This window comes from Apis florea, unplaced genomic scaffold, assembly GCF_048593485.1.
Source record: "Apis florea isolate Af1SG1 unplaced genomic scaffold, ASM4859348v1 contig_2350_pilon, whole genome shotgun sequence".
NCBI lineage: Eukaryota > Metazoa > Arthropoda > Insecta > Hymenoptera > Apidae > Apis > Apis florea.
The window spans coordinates 3,608,329-3,632,793 of NW_028256565.1; the positions used below are offsets into that span (position 1 = coordinate 3,608,329).

Below are 24,465 nucleotides of genomic sequence, written 5' to 3' on the forward strand. Positions count from 1 at the left end.
TAGAGGATCTCTGAACATCCATCTTTCTACAATTTATCTTTCTCAAGTTTACGACTCGAGGCTCGATCAAGCTTAAAAGGTGCTCGTAACAATCGACCGAGAAAATTCTCGGAAGCCAATAGATTTGTAGGCGCGTGAATCCTTTCCAATCACTCTTTTCCTTTCTTTTTTTTTTTATTGCGTTCCATTCCTTTCCTCGGACTTCTTTCAATCCTTCCTCTTTACTCGTGCTTTCTAAATGCTTTTGAAACATTCTTTCTTATCCCTTCTAATTCTGCTTTCTGTTTATCTTCTTATCTTCTTAGATTGAAATGGTTTAGTTTTTTTTTTTTTTTTTTTTACTTTGTACAATTTTATGTACATTTTTCTTATCTTTTTTCTTATGCGAGGAATGATTCATATTCTATAATTTAATATTCTGTTTATATAATTATATGTGTTGTGGAAATTTTAAATTCTATGAAATAAAATTTATTGGATCTTTGTATGCTGACTTATTCTGTTCTTATTTGATCGTTACCTTTTTGGGACAAAACAAAAAGTATTATATTGCAATTGCAAGAGATACATTGAATCTTTATTCCGCTTTTCTCGACAGAAAGGGTCAAATATCTACTGTATTATGTATTATGAAATATTTATTAGTAAACAGTATATTCTAAGCAGCGAATTGTTTTTGAATCTTACTTTTGTCAAAAGCAAAAAGAGTTAAATTTCTAAAAAGTGTACTATATATATTACTATACTATTATTAATATATTATACTACAATGATATGTTATGTGATAGAATGCATATCAATAATATATTGATATGATTCAATACACTAAATAAGAAGGATCAAATTTCCACCATGATACAATATACAATATATAAATACTCATCAGTGATATGCACTATTCCACAATATAATGAACAGTGTAATAGTAAACCATTTAGGTTCACTAAGAATTTATTTTTTTATATTTCCTTAATTCCACAAAATTCGTTACACCAATCAATAAATGATTTAAAACCTTCACAACAAAAATAAGATCAAATTGTTACTTTGTACATTATACAGCATAAAAGACTCATCAGTGCTATGCACTATTCCACAATATAATACAAAGAGTGAGCCATTTAATATCTAACAACTTACTTTTTATTTGTCGTTGTTTATTTCACAGTGTGCCAATCAATAACTCATTTAAAACCTTCACAACAAAAATAAGATCAAATTGTTACTTCATACGTTATACAACATAAAATACTGCATCATTCCACAATATAATAATACAAATAGTTTTGGAAAATTTACTAAAGTAATCAAATTTCCATAATAATAATATATTATTCGCAACAAAAATAAGAAGGATCAAATTTCTACCATGATACGCTATATGCACTATTCCACAATATAATAAACGGTATAATACAAAGAGTGAATTATTTAAAATCTAACAATTTATTTTTTAATTTCACAACGTGTCAATAACTCATTTAAAATCTTCGCAAGAAAAATCAGATGAAATCTTTTCCTATGATACAACATATAATACTCATCATTGCACACATTCCACAATATAATAAACAGTATAATACAAATACAGTATAATATACAAAAAATAAGAAGAATCAAATTCCTGCACGATATATAATATTTTGTAATAAGATTTACTTCTTTTTTTTTTTTATCCTCCCTTACCAAAGTATCAAATTTCCATAATATACATTCCATGCATGTATAATATTCATTACAATGTATATTATCCCTGAAGTAATCGATGCGCCAATCAGTGGATCATTTTGAACCTTCCACGCCAAATTTTCCTCGACGAAATCAAGAAGAAGGAAGAGGAAAGTGTCTGTTGGACCCACCAGGAGAAGGTTGGCGGCGCCTGTTGCGTCCAGGACTCGGTGAGGCGCCGAGTGGCCTCGATTTCCCTTCGAATCACGGCCCCTTTTTTCCTGCTCCTCTCTTTGGCCCGGGCATTGCCGCCCGCTTCTACTCGTCCCTTCTTGCCTGCACATCCGCCACGATCAATACTCACCTGGCCTGTACACAGGTGCACACGCACTACTACTGCGCAGGTGTGCGCTCTCACCTGCCAATGGAAATCTTCTCCCCTCGAGAGTCGAGACGAAGAATCGTCAACTTTTTCGTTTCCAACTCTGTTGTTTAACTTTTAAAGGGAAATTAAAATTTCGTATTTAATCAAATCGTCCTCTTAATTTTGATTACAAGAAACTTCGATTACAAGAAAATCGATTTGCATCCAGTCACGTTTCGTTTTTGAATGGAAGAAGAAGAAATACTCGGCTCGAGATAAAATGCTGTTCCGAACTGTTTGGAAAAAAGAGAGAGAAAAATATTTATTCAACATGTCAGATTCATCCTTTGAAAATCCTTTTCCGAGCTTCCAGATTTTTGGAAACTCTCAAACACGCCTTTTGTATCAAAGTGTTTCCGGAGATCTTTTATTTTTCAACTTGCACAGTCTCTCTTTGGATATACACGCAAAAAATCTAAGCTGTGCTCTCGAATCTTCGAACGATTCTATTCTACTGCGTTTTCTCTATTGTCGCAAGCAAATATTTAAAAGAAGAGAAAAGAGATTTCAGATTTGGAATAAAACGTTCGAAACATTTCCAATTTATGGATGTTCCATAATACCAAGGATGGGATGGAAAAGCGAAGTGGCTCGAAGAGAAAAAGTTCGAAACTGTCGAATTCGGCCCAGAGAGAGAGAGAGAGAGACAGATGCAATCGGGATAGATATTCGTTGGATAGATTCGAGCGATTATTTGCGGCTTTTTGGGGATCGAGTGTGTCGAGGACGATCAAACAAAAAGTTTCAGAGGCGATCGGACGTAGTTGAGACGGAAACGGATGGAAAAGTCGGATCAAAGTTGAATTCCCGTTGATGGATCACGCTCGATCCTTTGAACTTTCCACCAGGGATTATAAATCGAAGATAGAAACGTCGATAAAAGAGGAAGAAGATAGATCGGTTTCGACGATGTTGAATCGTCAAAAAAATTCCTTCCTTTCTTTTTGCGTAATAAAATCTTGAAAAATTTGGAAAAAAAGGGGGGGAGGGGAATTGAATATTTGCACACCTAATTGATGGAGAATGATCAAACGAGAACGAGATCTTTCTTTCTTCTAAAAAAAAAAATAAATAATAAAAATAGGAGAAATCATTCTAGAATTCTCCAGAACCGAAATTGATCTCGCAATGACGCGCAAACTTTGTTAATAAACTCAATTTAAAACTTACTTTCGAAATTTTCGTGCTGAACAGAGTGAGAATCGGTCGAATTTAGGAGGAGAACAAAGTAAAAAAAAAAAAAAAAAAAAAGAAAAATCGTTTGAAAGCTCGAGCGAGAGAAGCGAAGGATCAATTAGGGAATGAAACGAAGGGGGGGGGGAGAGGAGAGGAGAGGAAGCTTTTGAAAGAAGGAATCGGGGCTTCAACTTGAGCGAAACATCTTTATGGGTGGGGAGGGGGGAGTATACGAGATGTTTCTCTCTGATAACGCGAAATGAAAGCGAATAAGAGGATCTCTGGTTAGAAAGCAGAGTGATGAGAAACCACGAGTTTCAGTTAACTCGATAACGAAACGAGGATTTATATTATGGATTAAAACCGTTTTGAGCAAACGTTTCACTTCGTATCTGCTTTGTTTCGCACCCCTTTCTTTTTTCTATTCGTGCTACGATAATATATTTTTATTGAGAGAATGATTGATCGAAATTTCGTGTAAAGTTAATCAGTGAGTGATAATTTTTATTTAAAAAATCGAAATAAGTTATATGGGATAACGTGAAATAGGTGATGAAATAGGTGGATCGTGTGAGCGAGATATTTTCGGTGGTGGAGAAAATTTAATAGCTGAAGTTGGGAATAAAGTTACTTGGATGATTTATTGTTCAGAACGTAATAACAAACGAGACTGTAGCGCCAAATCAATTATAACAATAAATGTTGTTCGAACATTATTTTAATAATTTAATCACTTAAAGTGACTTCGTTCGAAAATTGTTCAACTTGGGATATTTGATTATTGTTACGACTCTGGATATTTTATTCTAACAGTCTGATCAGTCTCTTTCTGTTTGTCCGGACACGATTTATGCTTTCGTATTTTGCGTTAAAAAAAGGTAGCTAAAAATTTCGAATAAAGTTACTTTAAAATGTTACTTATTAAAATGCTCGAATAACATTCATATGCTTCGACGCTATACGTATTTTCGATTATTATTACGTTTTGAAGAATAAATAATCGTAGTAACTTCAACTATTTTTGCCCATCGCTCGTGTGTTCTTTTCCAAGAATATTTTTCCATAACCATGGATGCGAGTTTCAAACGAATTTCCTCTCCATTCGCTATTCATTTTTTCTTCTTCCTTATTTTTCCTTCCCAAAATTTCTTTCAACCATCTTCCAAAACCATCGATAGAGAAATTAAACATTCAACTGTTAACCTCTTTTCCTGTTCGATAAGATAAGATTATACACGTTGGGTCGTTCGAAAAGTAATTTCGTTTTTTCACACGAGTGTCGCTAGTTGAATGTTTATCCAGCCAACTTCGTTCTAAACTTTGTGTTATTATTTACAAGAAAAATTCGTTTGATTTTGTGTAATTGTGTTTTTCCTGCGTGAAAACAATGATGCAATGATCCAAAAGGAACATTTTCGACACATTTTACTTCTTTATTATCGAAAAGATAAGAATGGAAGATCAATTGAAGACAAAATAAAAGCATCGATCGAAGCAAACTCGAGGAATTGCCACGAGATTGAATTTGTCGAGTTCGACTATTCATGATCACGACTTGGTGTTTCATTGTCACGAAATACATAAAGAAACATGCAGGATGGGAACGAAATAAAAGAAAGAGAAAGATGGTCAATGGTTGCAATTCGAGTTGACGGATGTTCATTGAAGAAAAGATTGATTATTAAGAACAACAAATGCTACGTTTTCAGAGAAAGATACTCGACACGCAACACTTTTTAACTAATAATAGAATTCCCACGTGAGATGCTGGAAACGAATCATTTAATCATTCCTCATTGATTAAATTTAAATAATATCAATCGTTTTTTATCAATTATATCCTTTCTAAAATAACAAAGATTATGAAAAAGACCGATCTACTTAATATAAAATTGCCGATCCAAATTGATCGAAATTGAATTTCGACAATAATACGAATAATAAAAATGAACGTCTGAATAATAACGTCGAGGTTGCAGAGTTGCGACTGTAGCAGATATAAAGGATACGATAAGATTAATATTCCTTTCCGAAAACCTTTCGAAGGAGGGAAAAAGAGTTTAAGGCAAAGTTTCAATCCAATATCGAAAATAATATCCCTGTCGCTTCGTCGCTGCAGCGCGTGACGTGGTTTCAACTTGCGCACACACTCTTCCCCTCCCCTCCTCTCTGTTGCCGAGCGTGAAACGTTCGTCGTTCGTTTGAAAGCGAGCCTCGCGTAAAGAAACTCGATAAGCGAATTTTTCCTTTCCTTTTTCCTTCTCCTTCTTTCAATATTCTTCGCGATAAGGGAGTACAAGCGTTGGAAAAACTTGGAATCGCGTATTTTTTCGAGATAAATGGAGCTCGATCGATGATGGACGTGTCGATTTTTTTAATTGATTGTCCGGAAGGAAGAAGGTAATGATGTCTCGATCGACAGGTTGACAAAGGAAGATTAACGAGAAGAGAAAAAAAAGGGAATATTTTCTTCTGCTCGTTTTGCGCCAATGTGAAAACATTTATTTATCGATCGATTGAAAGGCAGGGGAAAATTGAAATTTCTTCTCGGTGGATGGAAAAATTGCCTCCGTTTCGGGTTGACAGAGGACGCGATAAAATTTAGTTAGATACGTCGAAAATACAGGTTCTGTAAGAATTGGAAATAAAAATTCCAAACTTTCGTTCTGATCAATATTTGACGAAATTTTTAAAGATTGGATGCGTGAAAGTTTGTAAGAAAAAATTTTCGAAAATTCAAATCTGGAGAGGATAAATTTCATGGGATCAATTTTTCGTTTCAAAAGGAAGAGAAATGTTCGTGCAGCAATCTTAATAAATGATCGTATCCATACCGAATAGATATCCAAAAACTTTTACAATTTCAGAAATATTACGAGCGTCTCCTGTACTTTTTATTCGTTCTTTCCTTTCGTTATCTCAAATCTCCAACGCGCATTCGATCGATAAATCGTCGTGAATTTAGCCCGAACGATTTCACCCAAAAAACAATGTTAACAATGTCCTGAATTTCACCGTTTTGCAAACGAAACGTCCGCTTTTCATTCCATCGAGATGGGTGATTCGATCGATGTAAAACACGGGATCGGACAAATTCGTTTATTCCGGCCAACTTGCCCCTTCTCCAATATCATCGTGTATCGCGGCTGTGTGCGGTATTCGAAGGGGGGAGAGAGAGTGGCAGGCGAAATTGACAAACGAAACGAGCATCGACGAGAAATGGAACGTTATGATTTACGAACTGATCGAAGAAAAATAAAATAAAAAAAAAAAAGGAAGAAAGAAAGAAGGGAAGAGACAAAACAACGAGATCAGGAATGAATTGACAGGAGAGAATGACAGAGGGAACGATGCTGGTAATAAAAGTGGAATAAACGACAATCGATGTACCAAAATAAATGTGCAAGAGTTTTGACGATTGGTGGTTAAGGACAAAGTTGCTTCGATGATTCATTGCTCGATAAAAATTGGACTAGCAGAAGAAAATAAAGATTATGCTAGTGATATAAGACAAATATAATCGTAGACGTGTAATAATTAAACAAGGATAAAATTTTAAGAATTGAGAATAAAGTTGCTTTATTAATAATTCTAAGTATAAATAAATATTATTCGAGCATTTTAAATGAAATTATTATTTGTAAAGTAACTTTATTCCAAATTTTTAATTACTATTTCATTTGGCCCAATTATGGATCAGGTGATAAATAGACAATCATCAGAACAGAGACGAGGAAAAATTGTAACAATTGAGAATAAAGTTACTTTAATAATTGATTATTCTAACTAAATATTATTCGAGCATTTTAAATGAAATTATTATTTGTAAAGTAACTTTATTCCAAATTTTTAACCAGTTACTTTTTCAATAAACTCCAACTCCTGTCGAACAGATGGCGCGTGTTCGATCGCGGCAAGCGAAGTAGATTAAGACGACCATATCCAGACGAGCAGCGGTAGTTAAGACAGCTATAATCGATCGAGTGGCGTAAATCGTAGTTAAGCCGACCCCAAGTGGAACAAGTCAACGGATAATCAAACTTCGTATTTCAGGATTCGATCCTCGCCAATTTTTACGCCGTTGGGTACGCGATATTTGCCCGCAACATCCGATACTTGAGTCGATAAACGAAACAGACATCGACTCGAGAAAGAAAATAAATATTGTGGTGGTAAGTTGACTCTTCTCCTCCAACGTTTTACGATCCATCTCGATACGTGGCCGCATATTACTTTCGAGCCACGTCCTCTATGGAGCTCGTTTACTTGGAATTTAATGGAATCCTTATGGACGAATCTATGGAGCAACGCTTCTACTATTTCATCCTTGATACTCGTCCATCGATACGCAAATCGAGGAACGATTCTACCCGGAAGTTATTGTCATCATTGAGTGAAACTTATAAACTTGGCACCCCAGTAATCTTTTCTTTTCTTTTTTCTCGCGGAAGAAGATCGATTTTTTTTTTTTTTGTTCGTCTTTCCGTTTATGTCGTCTCTGATAATTATTCGTGAATCTACGAATTGAGATTGAATTTCGAATTTTTGCAAGTATCTTCAATTTTTGATCGGTAATCATACGATACGATTTTTCAAAGTATATTGAACCTGAGTAAATGTATGCGAAGTTTTTCTATTTTATGATAGTTTTTGGTTAATTCTCGAAAAATTTCTTAAAGAATCTTTTTTTCCTTCTTTAACGTATTCAAGGTGAACGTATGCGAATTTTTCTAAGAAATGAAAAAGAGTTTGACAATTATTGTATACTTTCACAAGTATTTTTTTTTATTTTTAAAATAATTAGATCAAACAATTTCTCTATATTCTCTATATTATCTTTTAAGAATCGTAAACTATAAATTTATTTTGAATCTGTACTTTTTTGATTGATCTAATTCTCTTGTGAAAAATTTTCTAAAGAATCTTGTCCCTCGTTCAACGTATTCAACGCGAACGAATTTTCCTAAGAAATGAATCTGCCAGTTATTTTACACTTTTAATTTCCAACTATACGTTTACATTTAAAACGAATTTAGACAAGAACCAAGTATTTTTAAGAATCATAAATCACAAACTCACCTCGAATTTCTTGATTCCTCATCGCGAACCCATTAACCGAAATAATCGAAAGAATATTTCCATCTTCCGAATCTATTGAATCCATTTCGCGCGAGGCTCACCTTTGGATCGTAATTACGGAAGGAGAGGAGAGAATTCGTTCACGGTGTCCAATCACCGTTTCAAAGAAACCAACAAACGTGACGCGGTCGTAAATCGACCGTCCTCCAATCCAAGAAGAAGAGGAGGAGGAGGAGGAGGAAGAATGTGAAAACGCTCTCCTCCCAATTACATCGTTTTTGTTTCAAAACGCACCAGCTGGAAATTGATTCTCTTGAGAATCACCCCTATTCTTACGTGAGAGAAGTCGAAGATCGCACAAAAAGTAAAAGTGTTATTATTATACACTTGGTGCAAAATAAATAACCGTTCTTTACACGGAAAGTGTAAGAAGAAAAGAAGAAAAATTCTTTCTATCTAATACAAACTTAAAATGCTTATAATGCTCGTTTAATTAAGCTTCATCGAACATATGTGTTAAACTTCTCTTATCGTTTTGATATCTAGAATCCATCCTCCAAAGGTGTCCCACATTTTTATAAACACGCCTTGTGGATAAAATGCACGAGTATCAGAGTTGGAGAATATTCGTTCGATTGTTTTTACACGCGTAGAAGGAAGAAAGGGGAAATTAGAGCGGCAAGGCTACTTAACCTTCAATTACACTCAATTCTTGCTGGGCTCCAACAGTCCATTTGCAAATTGCTCGCTTTAAACTTTATACGTACGTAAAGTAGTACGAGGACTGGTTACAAGACGACTCTCTCTCCTCAAATAACTCGCTCAAATAAACCGAGTCACGACCCCTTCTCTCCCCGAGAAGTCGATCGCGACGACACGTGATATTTTTCATCAATCCTTCGTTAACTTTCTTCGTCTCTTTGCGACGAATGAGAAGCTTAAGGAATTAGGGAGGGGAAAAAAGAAGACAGAGAGAGGAAAGGAAGGAGAGTGTTATCGTTGGTTAGAAAAATATTATTACTCCAACCACCAAAGATGTAACGAAGTTGTACGTGTAAAAATCGATTCTTCTCTCTCTTTCTTTCACGATTGAACGAGTATTTGTCGTGCATCGTCGTGGTGGTCACGCGCAAATATTGCGATTAATATTATTTTTTAAATCGAGTCGCACACGACAGATTCGTCTCGAAATTTAATTCCAAATTTGCTCGATTTTTTCTTTTTATCGATAAGAATGCGATTTTCGAAGCACATCTCTCTCTCTCTCTCTCTCTTTCTATCTCGTTTCTTGTAAAGGATGAAAAATAAATTCGAACAGGTAGTCGAGGTTGTTTTACTTTTATAATGGGAGGAACGAACACAGCAAGCGAATTAATGGGGAAGGTTCATCCAATGGCGAGTGAGATTGGAAGACGAGGAGGGAAGAGGGATTGTTTCGATTAAAATCATTACACGTATAATGAAAAGTTACTCGAAGATAGGTAATTAGTGTTTTGTATTTGCATTTTATATTATATTTTTAATGCGCGGTTATGCGTTCAGTTACCGATATGATGGTATAAGCAAGTAGTGCAGGCAAGTTATACTACTGATAGTATAACGAGAACAAGGCTCATTAAAAAGTGGAACGTGATCAAACAAGTAATATGAGATAGGTAGGATGAAACAACAAGTAAACAAAACAGGGAGGTACGTAGTAGATAGTAATAAGGCGGGTTGTGTATGTGCATGTTCTTTGGATATGAACTTTCTTTTGCATCCTTTTTTCAATAATAATAATAATAATAATAATGCATTGGATGAAGTTAGGAAAGTGCGTTTAGTTAGTTTATCATCTCTTTTATTCAAAATTCAGAATCTTATATTGCCAAGTCAAAAGATTCGATTCGAAATTTTATTATACTCTTACACACCACAAAAGATTCTATCCACAATTACGCCAAAGAATTCTTATTTAATTACCATCCTCAGAATTCTATTTCTGATCAATTCCAAGTCCCTCCAACTCAGATTCAATCGAATCCAAGATACTTTTGCTAAAATCAATTTCTCAATGCTAATGAAAAATCAAAATCTCTAAAATACTATTGTTAACTAACTTCGCATCACATAAAAATCACATCAAAATGCTATTATTAATGAGCATTACATTGCATCATGCCAAACGACTCCTACATTTACAACACGCAAATTTAATTATAACCCTTCGTGTCCAAAATCCTATTTCTAATCAACCAATACCATCCCTCGCTCGAAAAGGTTCAATTCAAAATCACCAATTCCTAATCAATTTTTTTTTTTTTTCAAAAGTTAAAAAATTCGCGCCAAAATTTTAATCGACTCCGATTAATATCCATCCCTCGCTCGACAAAATTGTTCAACCCGTGTAATTAACAATCGCGTCACGATGTTTATTCTAAACAATATTAAATAATAAAACGATGTTAAATAATAAAACACCGATTTTTATTATTATCATCGAAATGGATCTTTCGTCCAACCACGGTTCGATCGGCACCGCCCTTTTGAAAGTTTAATGTCGAGAAATGAAAAAGGGGGAGGAAGGATGAAACCGAGGAGGGCTCGAATTGAATTAAATTCCTTTCAATCTGAACCTCCTCCCCTCCTCCCTTCCCGGCCCAGGGGGTCGATCTCGATCTCGTGTCGTCGCCAGCTACTTTATTTCGCTACGCTCCTCTCCAACACTTCCGCCACGAACAACTTCCGGGCTCCCAAGAAGAAGAGAAATTAATTAAACGTGATCTTTGAAACTATTAATCCGTGCACCATCTTCTTTCTCGGTGTAGAATTTTTTTTTTTTTTTTTTTCTTTTTTTTTCGTGGAACAACACATTTTTTTCCTCGGTTCTTTCTCTTCTTCGATTTCTTTTATGGATATGGAGGGAGGTTAAGTCAGTTAAGTTCGATTAGTTTTTACAACGATTTAATATAATTACAATAAATAAAGATTAATGTAGAATTTTATCCGAGGCTCGTTTTCGATTTTCCAAATTTTCCAAACTTTTTTTTAAATCCTCGATACAATGTTAAAAAGTAAACATGGAGAATAAAAATACTTGCGAATCGATGTCACAATGCACGACGATCAAAATATATAAGAAACGTATAAAACCATTCTCTCGACACGTATCGATTTTTATAAACGGATCCCAACGCCTCCTCTCGCGTTCGAAAACACGAGACACACTTCCTCGAATGGAGGAATCCCTCGTCGAAACAAGTTGGAACGCGAGTCGATTCGCGGCTACGAAAAAACGAATCGAAGAGAAGAAGGTGTTTCCAAGTTGCGCGGTTCCTTAATTCCTTTCGAAATCGAAACTCGAGCGAATCGAAATGTTACTCGAAATGGGGTGAAAAAATGAATGTAAAAGGTCGTTCTTTAACGTTTATTCTTTCTCCTCAACGTATCAATTTTCTAACAATTTTGTTTATCGTTGAATTAAATCTTCTTACAATGTAGAACTGTAGACAGCTCTTGGATATCTCAACACTTGGATATCGAACAAATTCAGATTCATTTTAACAGATCATTTAAATGCGTATAGAAAATTTTAAAACATGAAGTTGTATCTGAAAATTGCGTATGTTTCACGCAATTCATTATAAAAAAAATCACACGATTTCTATATTTTCTTCGAGATAGATATCCGTTATCATTTCCAGATAAAATGTGCCATTCTTGAAAGAAAGGATTGGTTTAAAACGCGAGGCTACTCTCAACTTCTTACCCAGACATCAGTTTCCAGTCGAGTTATACAAGTTCGATAAAGGAACTGTCAACTTGATTAATTTTCCGAAAAGAGAAACTCGTTTAATCGACTTGCTTAATAAATTGACAGGCCGCACAGTGTCTCGAATAATTAAAAAAATTCCAAATGTATGTAAAGAATAATTGTCTCGACAATATAACAATCATACATTAAAATTTTAAATCCTCTTCTTAAACGTTCACAGATTGAACAAAATGCATGTAGGCAGACGAATGATCAGATTGGATATTTCAATAGTTGAGAAATATTAATTACGTAAATTTGTTAAGAGGCATTCATCTGTTTTAATTTAAATCGTTACAAATTATCGATAAGTTTTTTAATTTTTTTGTAAATTAAGCTTAAAGTAATTATTACTTATAATGTTAGAAATTTACAAATGCAAATGATTTATTAATGATTTTTTATAAAATCGTTCCACGTCGCTCCACGCAATAAGAATCGAATGTATGAAAAGTAGAAATTTTCTACTATTTTTTACTACCATATTTGATTCAAAACTTAACAAAACTATATTAAAATTAATTTTAATTTAATATTACTTTACCCGATTAATTTCAAAGCTGTAATTAGTTTATTTATTATATTTTGAAGGAATAAGGAATAATAATATTCCTAACGTTTAACAATATTTTTATTCCTTTCGATTTTTAAACGACGAACGAGTATGTCTTCTTACGATGCTTTTTTCATTTTATTTCGTTAAATTATCACCGTTTAACTCCATTTAAACTAATCTACCTAATGGTAATTTATAGCCATATAACTTCGTTTCCTTAAAATACAATTTCCAACTCTCAAGAAGTCCAGATTCAAGCGTTCACGATCACAAACGATCCATATATATTTTATACACCGATTATCATACATATCCTTCTTTATTCTGCACAAAATGTGCAACGTTGATTATATTTGCTCGTACTTCAAACAATAGATCGCAATAAAAAGCAATGTGTTGTTTTCTTTTTAAAAATTAAACAATAAAGAAACTTGAAAACATAATTTTGCCCGCGTAACCCTCCCATTATCGTTAAGTCGAAACTGATTCAGCGCGTACACAATCGTTGAATCAACGCTACGATCAACGGTAATAACACAGACATCACGATTCGAATATTACTTCGATACTCGCGATATTCCGATAAACGTCCGATATTTCGAACACGCACACGATTTCCCTGATATTCCAGAAATTCCCCCGATCAAATTGTATTACCCCTCCTCTTCCATTAATTACACCATAAAATTCATTGTATCGTAATAATTTCTTGCACTCGTCCAACATCGACGTATCAACATCACGCTCCGGTTAGCTCTTGCTAGTCCGATTCGAAACGGAACGAGAGAGAGAGAGAGAGTAAGAAACAAGAGTGAATTTTTCATCGTTCAGATGGCGACACTTCTCGCGAGGCGTGACCTCAAATTTCAAGGCGGGATACTCGGTATAAGTGTTCGTTTAATTACGACGTTAATCACGCTTCCGTGAAAGTTGAACCCGCGCCGCAATGTGTCCTTGATAATGCGTGGGCGTGTTTTAATAATCGCTCGACGAAACGTAAGCTCGCATCGTAACCTTTCACGGTTACTTCGTCCAAGAGGGGGAGAGAGGGAGAGAGAGTTATGATCGCAAAGAAATTTAGAAATTCAATTCGTAAAGTGACCTTTCGAAAATATCGAGATATCGAATAATTTTATTTATAAATATAATGTTATATTACTTCCCCCTAATTAAATATTCATACTTATAAAAAAATTCTCAAAGGTATACGTATATCTTTTGCATTTTTGCGCATCCATTCGTATTCTCGATCGAAAATTTGATTAACGAGGGATGCGAGGGAGAAAATAAATTCTCGAGACAAAAGTTCAAAAATTGGGATCATCGTTTTGGGAAAATTTCCTTTCGTCTCAACCTCTTCTCCTTCTCCTATTTTTGTACTTATTTACACGTATTCCCAAAGGTCAGAAACGAAATGTCAATCGATCGAAAATTTTTACACGTCATTTCATACATCGTATACATTCTTTCCTTGAACTTTGTTCTCCATATTTTTTCCACGAATTTTTTTATATCGTCTCGATCGCGTATCGCGTCGCTCTCAAGAATGACAAGACTTTATCAAAAGATCCATCCCCCCCTCGAAAAAAATCCCTCCGGCCGATCCGAGACGAGGCAGCTCTTTAATAAATAATCCTCTTTCCTTTTTTTCTTCTTCTTCTTCGTATCCTCCTCGAGCCAAGTTCTCATCTCTTCGTATCTTTTTATCCTTCTTTTTTTTTTTTTTTTTTCTCCATTTCGCGACAACGAAAGAGCCGCGACCTCGGCGCATTAACGCGAAACACCGGTCCGATTAATACCGAGATCCCTTCTCGAAACGACTTTTCAATTATTCCGTATATATATATACCTGGCCTCGCCAATAACAACGCTTTAACACCATCGTAAAATTCAACGACGAGAGGAACGACGTTACGCGAGGAAAGTAACATTTGTATAAAATATCACGTGATATTTAACGCGATCGACACTTCTTCCGCCTCGTAATTCTCAAATGTTAAAGGTATAATATGAAGGGTGGATGAGGCAGTAGTTGTTATATTGGATATTTTTCAATTGTGAAAGTACGATCACAAAATCTTCTTAATTTTTCATCTAGTTTCGATTTATTTATTTTTCGTTTAGTTGGAATCTTCGTCAGGTCCGATTGCCTGCTCACAGGCGTTTCTCGAAGATTTTTGGTTAACTGGAATCGATCTTAATAAACGAGTTATTAATATTTATTAATATTTCTTTCTTCGAAATTATTACGTTAATAATTCTTAGAAGAGTTGGATGCTTGTTTAAGCACGAAAAAAAGAAAAAAGATTTACATTTTAATATTCCGACGAATTCAAATTTTGAAAATCTATCGAAATCGATCGAATTTCTTAAAGAAAGTTGAAGAAGAAATTGCATCCTCGATTTGGAGGAATTCTTAAGAAGGTCAGAAGCGCAAAACGGAGCAAATGGAAATTCGGAACGTTTCCAAACTAGTCGTTCTCCAAAAAAGATGGCCACGATCGTAGTCACGATCTTGCTTGTTATAATTCGGCCAGATACCAGATCATCTCCTTCCATTCTCGCCCTGAAAATTCGCCGCCTCCTTTTTCCACGTCTCAAAGAGGAATGCTCGCGGCAAGGACGAGAAATAACGAGATTCCTCCAACCAAACGAACCGTATTTCCTACAGCTTCTCTCCCTTTAACCCTTCCAAAGAACCTTAAACCCGTTTCGTCCCTCTGGCATTAGATTGTCACCTTTTTCTCGAGGACGATTATCGACGATGTTGATAAGTGAGTGATAAGACTTCAATAAGAGGAAAGATATTCTCTTCAATAAATCTTTTCAAAGAAATCCTTTCATATCTCTAAAAAATTAGAGATTCTGTCACCGTTTTCGAGAATGATAAATCATTGATAAAAATAAGTGATTGATAAATAATCAATGAGTGATGGCTTTAAGGGAGGAAAAAACAGATCAAATATTTAATCTTTTTTTACTATTGAAAAGTCGTTGCTAAACGAATGATGGATTTAATACTATTTTACTTTAAAACTATATTTCGTTACCATTTTCAAGCAGGATTTACCATTGATGTTGCTAAAGTAGCGATGGCTTTAAGAGAGGAGAAGATAGATCAAGTATCTGATATTTTTACTCTTTTCACTGGATTTTGTCATCGTCGTTTTCAAAAATGATTATCATTGATGTTGCTAAACGAGTGATGGCTTCAATATGAGAAAAGATAGAACAAACTTGGCTGAATCAAATGTAATCAAAGAATTTTTTTTTCCATTCCGTTTTCGAAGATAATTATCGTCAACGATGACTTGGACTCTTTCATCTTTTCAAAGAACTCTTTCCACTCCTCTACTACACTAGATTTTCATCATTCTTTGAAAATAATTACCGTCGATGTTGCCAAGTATTGAATGATGGATTTCATTGAAATGAACTTGACCGAATCATATTTCTTCTTCAATTCTTTTCTCTCAAACCCTTTCAAAGAATTTTTGAAACCCTTTGCACCCATTAATTTTATTATTATTCTTCAGAACGTTTGTCATCCACATTGTTAAATATCAAATAAATGATGATGAGACAGTGATTATGATTTCCATGGAACAAAAAAATACGATGAACTTGGAAGTGAATATCCAAAAAAAGAGATTAATATTGCACGAATAGGATTGATATCGAATAGATTGACAGAAGATACACATTTCATCGAAGGATTGGACGAATTTTATTCCATCTTAAAAATAAACGATCATACGGGATCAATTAAACTGGAAACTCGTCCTTGTCCCTGTTCAGAGGAACGGATCGAAAGTGAACGACACGTGAATCGAACGAACGAGTTATTGCATATGGCGAACAAAAAAAAAAACACATGGGTGCTGGAAAAGTGGAAAAAGAAAGGGAAAAAAAAAAAAAAAAACAGAAACTGTCGTCGGTCGAACGATTGTTCGAACGTTGGATTGAATGGACTTTTGATGGAATTTTCGAGCGGTTCTATCGCTGGGTGGTGCTCGCCTTTCTCTGTGCCTATACTCGATGCTCCATTGTTTTCGCAAATATTTATTTTCGCCGCGATTTCTTGCGGACAATACGGACGCGACTCCGTGCTTTTATGTTTCTGTGCAGACGAAAGCAACTATGCTGAAGACTCGAGACGAAGGAATAACAATAAGAGATTTTCATTACTTCGTACCTTTTGTTCCTTCGTTCCTCTCCAAGAACAATTTGGCAAACGCTTTTTGAGAAACTCGATGGATTCGTTGTTGTTGATCTTAAAAAAAATACGAACGATATCTTTGCAGGTTAAGGTTGCGATTTTTTCAAAAAACGCAAAATAACGTCAAAAAATTTCTAAATTATGCTATTATACCCTGAATTTTGTCACTTCGTAATAATAAAATAGCCGAGCAATTTCCTTTTAAATATTTTATTATTTAAACTAAATAACATGAAAACGAAGAATGTTAAAATCGCATTCCAATTAACTTACAATTTCCAATCCTAACAGCTTCTCGAAAGCTGTTTCGACCATCGCTTTTTTTTTTAAAAAAGAAATCATCTTCAAAGACACGAAGATCACCTTTCACCTTCCATCACCTCTCTCACCTCTGACATTTCCACTCTTCTATTCCTGCAAATATAAAAAGAAAGGTAAATAAAATATGGCGAATGGAAGGTGTCTCCACCTGGGGACGGAAGCGCGAACGATCGGTTTTAAACCGGTTTTCCATGTGCGCGACATAATTGGCAATGCAATTTATACGGTTCGCCTCTCGAACCTCGCAACAACGAACAAAGCGCCGTCCAGTGCCAAAGTTAATTAGCTGTTCGACTACTATGTTTATCGGGCTCGATAAAGATCGGCTATTTTATTTTCTCTTTCGAAATCGAGTTTTTTCCTTCGAAATTACACTCGATAATCGAATCGTAGAGGTTTAATTCTGGCAAAGGGGAATAGAGTTCGAGCGAAATATCGGGTATTGAGGGAACGGAATGGTTTTGTTAAGAATAATTATTCGCGCGTAATTCGAGAGATACACATGTGGGGATCGAGAGTGTGAAGCTCGTCTTGAATGGATGAATCGATGCTTGACACTAAATCAAGCTGTACAGAGTTCACTTTGGCTTAATCTACGTTGAATTCCAAGTCGGCGAGGAGCGTCAGTACTAATTGCAAATTAAACGCGAAATTAATTGAGGATTGAGATACAAACTCGATACGAATTTTTCCCCTTTTTCAAAATATTTACAAATATCGAAACATCGATAAATTCAGTAAATAAATAATGTGTTCTATTTGTGTGTTTTCGAAATAAATAAACTCGATGCGAAAAATGTTTCTCCTTAATCGAAAATATTACAAAAACAATCAAGAATAAATTCGAATAAGCAATAAATAAATAAAATAATAAAAGTTTATATTAATATGAAAGGAAATTTAATCTAATAATTTATCCTGTTCAACAAATAATCGAACCTAACCTATGATATATACAAATATATATATTTAACAAATATTTAGTTCATGTAATAAAAGTCTACTTTTCTCTTGAATTCCTCCATAATTTTTCGTTCGATTAAAAAACAATGTAAAACAATAAAATTTGGTATTAATATGAAAACACTTCACGAAATATTTTATCAAAAATGAGATATCAATGGATAAGGAGTTCTATTTTCTAATTCTATGTTCTAATCCATTCTTCTCAAAAGAACACCTATCTTTTCACAAATTTCTAAAAGTCCTTTAAGAGAAGCGGCGTAACGTTTCGCCAACTTGTTGCCCTTTGTTCATAACTGGAAAAACGAGGTCGATGTTAAAGCATTTGCAACGTTGGAACAACGTCTTTTCTGCCATCGTTTTTCTAGCCATCGATTCTCGGGCAAGGAGGAGAAAGAAAGCTCGAAGCATTTTATACACGACGTAAATAAGGGGACAGTAATACCGGCAAAGTGAACGAAGGCGTATTTCTTGTTCTGTCTCGGCTTGGCTCTGCAAGCCGTAACGAGACGCTTTTTCCGCTGGTTGAAAGGATTGGAAAGGTCGCCAACGTCGCGTCGAGAAGAAGTTAGACGCAGAGAGAGGAGAGTGCTCGAAACATGGATATCGAGACGAAAGATCGACTACGAAAATCGTTTTGAAGAACTGGAGGAGAAAGAGCTTTCGAAATGTTTACTCCTCGTGTTCTTTTATATTCGAGAGACGTAAATCGTGATGAAAAAAAAAAAAGAAAAAAAATAGGAAATCTATATCCCGTTATGATTTACACGTGTACGATATATTACGTTTTTAACGTAACAAATGATCATTGCACCGTTAATAAGATAGACTAAATGTGAAATGTAAATCGAGAGATAATTATAATACGTTTGATATATTTAAAATTTTTTATCTGCTCATTCTAAGTGTTTTTTTTTTAAACTTAAAGAATTTTTTCTAAAAAAATAATATATATTTTCGTATTTTTTGAATTTTTATTTTGGAACATCGAAGAGAAATTTTCGTATAATTTCTAAATTACTTTTCTCGATACTAAAATCAAATAGATTTCTAAAGTTAAAACAAAAAGAAATAGCCGAGAACTATTCGCTTATCCTCTTCCATATTCTACAATTCTCATCGATTGTTTCCCATTCTCTACCGCCACAAAAATCTCTTTGTTCGTCTCGTAAAGCCTGGAAAAGATTATTTGGAAGTAGCGGGATAAGATGGCGTGGATCTCCTGCGAGTCGTATACTTGCTTGCACGAATCTAATTCGAAACTTTATTGTTGCTCGGTCACGAATAAACCTTCACTTCTTTGATTAACTCTTTCGAATCTCGTAATAGAAACTGTCTCGAAAGAATTTCTAAACTAAATATATTAACAATTGATCATTAACAATCTTGTTATATATTTTAGATAATTTCGTGAAATATTTACGTATTAACACGAACTTTTATTATTTTACTTTTATTATTTTATATTATTTTTTAGTCGAAGGAAAAATTAAATAGATAGAAGAATAAAATAGACTTTTATTGCAAGAACAACCTAAATATTTGTTAAATATTAAATATATATATATATATATATATATATTTATAAATTATAGGTTAGGTTCAATTACATATTGAATTAAGTTAGAAGGTTAGATTAGATCGTTAAGTTATTAAGTAATATTGTTTGTTCTCTGCTCACACAAATGAAGTTCCCTTTTTTGTGCCGTTTTTTTATCTTCTGATAGCAAAATTTTCCCACGAGAAGATGATTCGCTCTTTATTTGGTCAGACAACTTTGATGAAACGGTTCACATGGTAAATTACCGACAAAGTTTTCCGTATCTGATTACCCGAATCATGGCGTATCATAAATATTCCAACGAAATTCATCCTCGACCCGAATTTCGTAATTACGTTACATGACGAGACTTCCGGTGACTCCCGTGGCGCCATCAAATTTTCAAAAACCCACGGTTCATCTAATTTTACGACAGAGTTACTTTTCGACACTGTTTCCATTCTGGGAATCACGTTTTGTGATTTTTCTTTTCTTTTCTTTTTCTTTTTTTTTTTTTTTTAATTTTTAACTCTCGTCGGTTGTTATGTGAAAAAAAGGAAAAAAATATAACAAAGAAGAAAATGTGAGGAATAATGTGGAAAGTTGTAACTGTGAATTGAAATACTCGAAAGTTTATTTCAAACATTTATTCCGTATAAAGAGAATCGTCGAGAAACATAATGAGTTTTTATATACTTTGCATAAGTACTTTGCCTTTCATTCAGAATTTGCGAATCGATAATCGTGGTAGTAATATATTTTTAAACGAATTTCCATTTCACGAAATTATCTAAATAATATGTATTTTTAGATTACGTTTGTTTCTTTTTGTTTTTTCAATCTGACTTTAATCTGCTTTTTATATTAATTTCTTAAGAATAAAAAAATTCTAGAACATCGAAATTTGAACAATAATAATTAATAATAGTAAAATAAAATGATAAAATACTACTAACTATACCAGAAAAAAAATTAGACACGTGTCTAATAACGATTTAAAATATTAAAACAAGGAAAATAAGAATAATACGATATATTCATTATATGTGCATGTTATTATGATATTCATACGAACATATATAACTCTTTAGATTAGATATTCAAATTCATATTTCATATTTCCATTAGGAAATACGAATAAAATAAAGATAAAAAAAAAGAGATTAAACCAAAAAGAAACGTGGTGAAAATGTTTAAAAAAAAAATTTTTACAAATTCTGCCAATTTTATAAATCAAAGAATAATCTATCCAAATATTTTAAAATATTCTACAAAATATATTCGATCCTTATCAAAAGATTCACCTCTAGGCTCTATCTATGAAAAATAAATTCTGCCAATTTTAACAATAAAAACATTGTACCAATTATTTTTATTATTATTACTCATATTTCAACTTCATCGATCTTCGTCAAAAAGTTCACGCTTCTTATCGATATATTCACAGATCCAGGCATATACGTGGGTCGCTTTTTGCGGATCGTAACTACGGCTTCTTCTTCGCCGTTGGCCCCGGGTATATCTGCATCCTCGACTGCAAAGCCCCCGCTTATCGATTTCCCGTAACGTTATCCTCGACGCGCGGACGAATAGGAAAATGTAAAACTGCAGGAAGCGAGAGCATCTGGTGCATGTGTTGGGCAAGTCAGCTGTTGCACTCGTTGTACTCGGTTAAATCGGATGGAACGCAAATACACGGTGTAGCGGAACAACAACAAGCGCGGGGCTTATAATTTTCCCAAGGCAGAAACGTTCCAGCTAGTGTTTCGTCGATTTCGATGAATTTCAAAATGCCTGATTAGCGACGATGGAACGAGTTCTATCCCTTGTTTGAATATATTTTTAAAATTGTTTAAAATTTATTTGAACAACGATTAAAAATGCAATAAATTAATTAAGTATCGGGGAAGCATTAACATTTTCGTGTGTAAATTTTGGTATGTTAGTTTAATATTTCTTATATATACGTATAGCGAGGTCGAGCCCGTGGCGTGTGAACCCCGGCTCCGGGGTCTACACGACTTTCTCCAAAGCGCTTCGTTTCTCCATGTTATTCCTGATTTGGAAATTGTTTGACTTGAACAAGATAAATAAATAGAATAAAGCCTTCCTATTTAAAATTTTGAAATAAACGAACTTTTTAAGTAACGAAACGTTCTCGCAACATTTGTAGGAGAGAGATTAATTAACGTTGATCCGGAGAAGAATTAGAAAAGGATATTAATTAACACCTGGCTCGAATCGAGACCGCGCTTTGATCCTCCTGATAATGTTTTAATTGAAATAAACCATAGGTGTTAAATTCGGCATTGTTCCCGTGAAAATTAGGCGAGCGGAGATCAAACGTTTTTCTTTTTTTTTTTTTTTTTTAATTCTCCAACCGTATATAATGGCCATTGTCGGCTCTCGTCGGTATTTATTACCTTGCTCGTTGCTCAACATCTCTCTCGTCACTCTCTCGTCTCCCTTCGAACGAAACTTCATTGTACGCGAAAAGAGGCCGAGAATAAAATGCATTATTCATTTTATCTCGGTGACTGTGGATTGGTTGAGTCAATGTTTCACTTGGAAAGACGAAATAAAGAGAAAAGGAAAAAAGGAGGGGATAAAAACGAGGGGAAGCGCGACTCATTGTTCGTGCACAATGGACTCGAACTCGGTTATATCGAAAAAAAAAAGGGGGGGGGATGAAAAATGCCATCCCAAATGTACTACCTGTTCATAACCATCCGAGTATTGGCAGTTTCCAGTTTTTTCAACTCTTTTGTCTCCGCCGTCCGCTTGATTCAAAATCGCGTGTAAAATTTATCTCCACGGATGGGACGGTTATTGTTTTACAAGCGTAATCGTTCGTAACAAAAAAAAAAAAAAAAAAAAACAAGAACCGGTCATTTAGGATCAAACAATTCCCCCAAGGGGGAATAAATTGCGCGTGATTCGATACATAGGTGAAATCAATTTTCGAATCCGCGTTGTCCATTCACTTTTCTTTTTTTTTTTTTTTAATTTTTCAATAACAATGAACGTCGTTAATTTTTATCTTTTAAAAGAATTAATTCTGATAAATGATCGTTGATAAAATTGATGATTTATAGAGAGGAAAAATTTCTCGAACAATCGTTTCATTGTTTTATTCAGCCGTTCGAAATTCGATCCATAATTATTGGCAATAATTAGCTTCGTAATCTTATCCTCGAGGGAAAATATATTTCAAGAAATTCTTTAGAAAGTTAATGAGCTGTACGAGATATCGTTTGTCCAAGAACTGCCAGTTGTGGCAGTTAGAGGAAATTAAAGTAAAGATAATTGTGCGATAAGAGACTTTGTCTTTTGTCAAATGATCGAATTTCACAGTCGAAAAATCCACGAGCCGTCCCCGGTTGTTTTTTCTACTTCACGTGTCGGAAAATAAACGATGCGCAAACGATTGATGTAAATTTTTAAACCGTCGCGCTTTGACGAAATTCAAATTGAATTCGAAACTGGACACGCTCGATTAACATTTGCCGCGAGAAAATCAATTTTCACACCGGGAGAATAATTATCGATGACATCGTTCAACTCGTAGCCCGTCCCGTTTTTTGGATGGATTCGTGACGCGTTTGAAGTGCGAGAGAGATCTCGAGTCTCGTGTTAGAAATTCCATGAAACACGTGACATCCTGTTCAACTCGATTCTCTCCAATTACATTCGTCAAAAAGAAATTTAGGGAATTTCAAATTTTTTTTTTTTCAAAATTATACGAATCGAGGAATTAAAAGAAGAGATCCAATAATAAGGTGATCAATTATACACAACATTGAAATTGTGATCCAATTATATCCAACTTTTCTTTCATAGCTACATAATAAAAATATTTAATTTTATATATTATATATTATATACACGAAAGAATCGAGAAGATTCTGTTAAAATTTTAACTCAAACAAGAGATCTATAGCAGACCATACATAGACTACATTAGGAAATTAAAAATAAAAATTTCTTCCTTGTAACTATTGCACCATAATAGAAATATATAATCTCATATTATATTACACACGAAAGAATCGAGAAGATCTTAGATTTAAAATTTGTAACCTTTCTAATTGTTTCCTCGGCTACAGCATGTTAATAATGAAATAAAATAATCCTGGATATTTTTTATGACTATACCAATTGTTTACACGTCAACGAGGCAACAATTGTCTCTCTGCAACACGTGACAAGAGGAGAAGATCCCTTAAGAGAAGCTGCAAACGTTCCAAGAGCGTGTGCACCCCGTGTGAAGGCACAGCGAGGATTCAAGTGGTCGGTCCGGTTGCCTTTCTCACGGCGCCGGGGCTTGAAAAACACGAACAGCACGAAGAGCCATTCCCGCCGCCTTGATGACCGTACAAAAGAGGCCTGCTGAGAACACATAGGTAGCTCAACAGGTAGCGCGCACAAGTACCTTTCTCCCTCTCCTTTTATATTCTCGACGACCCCCTCGCGCCTATCCACGCACAATTTCGTCGTTGAAAACTCATCTCTGCGCTCCGCAGATATTTAATGCGACGAGAAATTGAATTTCGAAACGATCTTTGTTGTTCGTTCGTTTCAATCATCTTTTCGTATCGTTCCATTCGATTCTTCCATTCCTTCTCGAAAACGAGGGAGGATATAATTGATCTTGTAAGAGATATTGGGATCGAGAAAGAGTAGGGAGATTTTTAAAGATTTGTAGCAAGAAATTGTAGTAGCGTAA

General features: G+C 34.5%; 1 protein-coding gene and 1 long non-coding RNA gene across 8 annotated transcripts in view; one reads left to right on the top strand and one right to left on the bottom strand.

The window, feature by feature from the left end:
• The window catches only part of LOC147658115 (uncharacterized), a 107,495-nt gene extending 90,187 nt beyond the window's left edge, over nucleotides 1–17,308 (bottom strand). Inside the window, exons 1-2 of the long non-coding RNA XR_015291091.1 lie at nucleotides 17,189–17,308; nucleotides 16,892–16,969 (exon numbers count right to left, since the gene is read on the bottom strand). This is a non-coding gene — a long non-coding RNA (uncharacterized LOC147658115). The remainder of the gene's footprint in view (nucleotides 1–16,891; nucleotides 16,970–17,188) is intronic.
• Nucleotides 1–24,465, top strand: part of LOC147658114 (uncharacterized) — a 130,619-nt gene that overhangs the window by 90,934 nt on the left and 15,220 nt on the right. The window contains exon 1 of one of the 7 annotated variants that reach the window (XM_086904617.1): nucleotides 23,938–24,154. The exons of the other annotated variants lie outside the window; for them this stretch is intronic. The gene's annotated coding sequence lies outside the window, so the exon portion shown is untranslated. Of the gene's footprint in view, nucleotides 1–23,937; nucleotides 24,155–24,465 lie in introns of those variants that run through there. 7 annotated transcript variants of the gene reach the window in all.